Consider the following 4,564-nt stretch of genomic DNA (forward strand, 5'->3'; position numbering starts at 1 on the left):
AGTAGTTTTTCCTTTTCCGCATCATACTAGTTATTTATGGAAATAATACCAAATACAAGAGGCTTACGATTCTAGTATTTCGAATATGTTTTTCGATGTTGTGTTCTTTTGTTTTTTCTTTTCCTTTTGATTTGATTGTTCTTTTCGGTTAACCTAAAGTTATTTTAGGAAATTAAATATTAGCTTTCTATAAAAGGTTTTGTCTAGTCGGTGGTGGTTGCTCCCATATCCAAGAAGGTCATGTGCCTCGCCACGTCAGTACTGGGAACCAATTATGGAAATTAATATTTAATGGAATTAATAACTTAAGGTGATTTGGGTCGAACGTGTTAAGTTCTGCAGGAGATCCAAGTCAAAACCTAAAAGAACAAATAGATTAAGTTTTGGATCAAACGTGTAAAGTTCCGCAGGCGATCCAAAATTTAATTTAAAAGAACACATGGTAGCTAGGAAAAGGTTCAGACCTTTGTACAAAATTTTTGTACAGTGGAACCTCTAGGTTTTCCGAGTAGCAACCAACAAGAACCTGTTAAGAACATAGAATTCTTCTTGTACAATCTTCTGACTGATCAACCACATGGTTTTACTCACTTTAATTGCCTTGTAATGTTGTATGATTGGAGCTTTGCAAACACCATTCAACCTAGACAGTTCTCGGGCTGTACCTATGTAATAGTTCTTTGACAATAGAAGGGCAAATACATGATCAGCAAGCGAACATTAATGAGAGGAAATAACAGCATATCAGAGTTATTGAAATTGTCATCGTTGTGATTAACCTAAATCTGATGAAAAAAGATAATCCAAATCGTAAGAACTGGGAGCAAAACAGTAAAAGAACCTAGTGGGCTCCGCAAGTTCCATCCATTTCTTGTTTCTGTTAAAGCTATCATTTGTCTATTAGCCTAGAAGTGTCATAATGTATAGAGAGGAAAAGAATCAAGTGATCAACAAAATAGCACCCATGTCCTAGAACACACTTTCTGACTTATAGCAGTCCTTGAGGATTAAATAGTTTGATTTTCAAGAGACCAAAGCCATGCAGAAATACGTGGTCCTACCGATGCACACAAAAAGGTAATGAATATAAGAATATAATTGGTTTCTTTCATAATAGCTTGAGTTTTGGGGACAAATGGTTAGTCAATCAAATTTCACATGATATTACAGTAGAAGGTATACATTTCAATTTCTACCAATGTCAAAAACAATTTCTCTAATCAATTCATATGGTGAGTTAGAATCAGTCAAGTGAAATACAATCATCTACACATGAAAGGAAATGTCAAATATTATATATAACAAATCAGTCACTTTCCTAACAACTCAAAGTTTAGGGGTAAATGGTTAGCCAATCAATTTTAACAACTATAAATCTTAGATTGTGTTCACCATGGGCCAACTTTAGAGCAACTGTTCAATTAATAAAGCAAAAACAGAAAGGTATATTTGTTTAGGAATAGGTTATGGAAACCTCAGATGCCTATCTTTTCCTAAAAGTTACATGGGTTTAGTAAGTTGAGGAATAGAATCTAGGTTCATGTTCTTGAACAACATCATTAGCAAGAAGCCAAGTCTTGATTGTTTTAATTATTTTGGATTGGCTGTATATTCTTGTCTGTCTTTGAAGTCTATAAATCAAAATAATTGTCATAATGTCAAATTTCTAGGCAGATTTTGGACATTTGTTGTCCTGTGTTAGACCATTGTAAATTTTGTGAAATATTTGATTGAACTACTAAAATCACAGAACAAATAGAAGAAAACAACCTTAATTGGGGAAACAAGTACCTGATACCAAAGGCAGGTGACAATCACAGGAATAAAGACAATGAATACTTGCCATGCAACTTGCGACATAACTGCAACTATCCCAACGAGTTGAATGAAATTAAATGCAACTGCACCAATTCGGGTAGGAATATCGGTATCAACGGCATTTTGATCTGTTGAGGCCTGCAAAATAAAGGTGAAAAGAGTGATGAGGTATTATTACACATGGCAAACAAAACACTACTAGGATGATTTATGAAATTACATACTCTATTAAGGATACGACCACTTGGGGTGGAATCAAAGAACGACATAGGTTGCTGTCTTGTATCCAGCTGTTACAAGAAGCATAGCTCTCATAAGTATACAAAAGGAACTGCCAACAGCCAGTGCAACATAAACATAGATGAGCATTGATCCAGTAACAGGAGGTTGCTCATCTTCTGAGACACGAGCTGCCCAAGCCATCCAATAATTGCTTCCAATCTGAAAAACTTGTAACAGAACTTGTGCCAACAAAATTAGAGGAACAAGAGCTCCTCCATAAACCATTGTTACGTATTTCCAATAGACCCAAAATCCAACACGGCCTTTCTCCCTCTCTTCTTCTTGGAAAAGTTGTCCCTTTTGGCTGTATGTTTCATCTGCCAAACAATTTTGTGTATCGTTGTTGACCCCATGGCTGGGAGATCCTAGACCAATTTTTGTGTCACTATTACCAACTTGTGCATTGTTATCGGGAGCAACACTGCCAAGCTCAATGGAGTCGAGTGCTGCTAAAGCTTCCTTGTGGTCAGTAACCAATTCCCTGAATTCTGTCCCTAACATTAGCATGTCATAGTACTTGCCTGCTTGTACAACCCTTCCATCTTTCATGCACTACAGATTAGAAAGCAACATTTGTTATGTTCCCTAACAAGCCTATGTAGCAATCACATGAAGCAATAATCAAGAAGAAGACAGAAAGAAAAGGACATTACTCACCAAAACAAGATCAGCTGAAGGTAAGAACTCCACTTGATGGGTGACATATATTAGTGTTTTTCAAGCTAGATGGCCAAGCAAGCATTCCTGCAATTCAGAAGATTATGAGGGGAAAAAAGATGACTCTCGAATGAACATGCTAATGATCTCTATGCTAATAAAAGACTGGATTTCCTATTTTAGATCACAGTCACACACAAAAAAGATAGAAATTATAGTAAACCAGCTTTTAAATTGATACGTGCCAATAGCTCCACTATCAGTTTACAAAAGTACAATATGATCATTAAAGTTGGAGGAAGCAATGCATCCCACTTATGCTAGATAAAGGCTTTTTCATCTAAAGAGAAAGACTTTCAACCTCAGGCACGTAATTCCCTACTTGACAGTGTGCAAACTTCAATAAAAGTTGCAAAGAGTTATTTTTGCTAAAAGAAAAACGTGGATATAGTTGGAAATTATTCAACCATAATGTGTAAAATATTGAGTCTAAATTTAATCTAGAAAAATTAATCTAAAGCCTATGAGTGAGGCATTACCATTATAGAAGTTCGTCAAACCATAATAGATTACGAAAAAAATGTGTACCTTAAACAGATGGGTTCCTGTGTGAGCATCCACAGCACTGAAAGGATCATCAAACAAGAAAATATCAGCATCGTAGTACAGAGCCCGGGCAATCTGAATCCTTTGCTTCTGTCCCCCACTTAAGTTGATGCCCCGCTCTCCTATCACTGTCTGGTCTCCAAATGCCAGGATCTCCAAGTCTTTCTTCAATGAGCAAGCTTCAAGCACCTTATCATACTTCTCATGATCCATCTCCCTACTGAACAAAATGTTATCTTGAATTTTACCACTCTGTATCCAAGGCGACTGTGGTACATATGCAGTTGTGCCACAGAGCCTAACACTTCCAGAGATCTTTGGCACCTCGCCTAACAGGCTAGACAACAAGCTTGATTTCCTAGAACCAACAGTGCCACAAACAGCAACTTCCATGCATCGGAGCACCTTGAAGTTCAAATCATTCAAGGTTGGAGAATCCGAAGAGTGATTCCACGAGAAGGTTCCATTTACCACTTCCACTGCAATCTCCGATGTGCCACTTGGAAGCCTCTCTGAAATATCAGAGTGCAACTCTTCGAGGCGTAAGAATGAAGCAATTCGATCAAGAGAAACCTTGGTCTGGATGATCATGGATATTGTGTCAGGCAGGTTGTAGATGGGCTCTTGCAACACTCTAAAAGTCGCTAGGGCCGACAGAACCTTCCCTGATGATAAGGGAATCCCCACAAGCATGCAGAATCCAAAAGTGATCACTGCCACAAAAAAGACGGAGAAACCAGAAACCAAAAAGCATGAGGAGAAGAAACCCTAAGAGATGGAGCAACCCGCGAGAGGGCAAAGACGGAAGGGAGAGGAGAAGAGAAGGGGAAAGAGGATATGGATGTGGTCGTTTTCCACATACCTCACAAGGGAGTCGTGTGTTGATCTTGATCGGAGAGGAAGGGGGCGTCGATCTAGCAAGGTGAAGGACGGTGCAATATAGGTTTAGGTTTGGAGGGAAGTGTTGTAAATTTTGGCTAAGTATGGATGGAAAAATTAAATTATTTTATTTATCATAGACACCGGGTTTTAAAAACCGTTGTTAAAAGCGGTGTCTATTAACGAAAAAAAAAAGCGCTCATAGACATCGGCTAAAAAACCGATGTCTATGAGCGAAATTCAACGCTCATAGACATCGATTTTTGGAAAAACTGGTGTAAAATACTCAAAGACATCGGTTTTTGCTTAAAACTGTTGTTGT

General features: G+C 37.9%; 1 pseudogene; it reads right to left on the minus strand.

Moving 5' to 3' along the window:
* Positions 1–402: 402 nt before the first annotated feature.
* LOC121996331 lies at positions 403–4,265 on the minus strand (annotated as a pseudogene).
* Positions 4,266–4,564: the final 299 nt, after the last annotated feature.

Source organism: Zingiber officinale, chromosome 6A (assembly GCF_018446385.1).
Source record: "Zingiber officinale cultivar Zhangliang chromosome 6A, Zo_v1.1, whole genome shotgun sequence".
Taxonomy (NCBI): domain Eukaryota; kingdom Viridiplantae; phylum Streptophyta; class Magnoliopsida; order Zingiberales; family Zingiberaceae; genus Zingiber; species Zingiber officinale.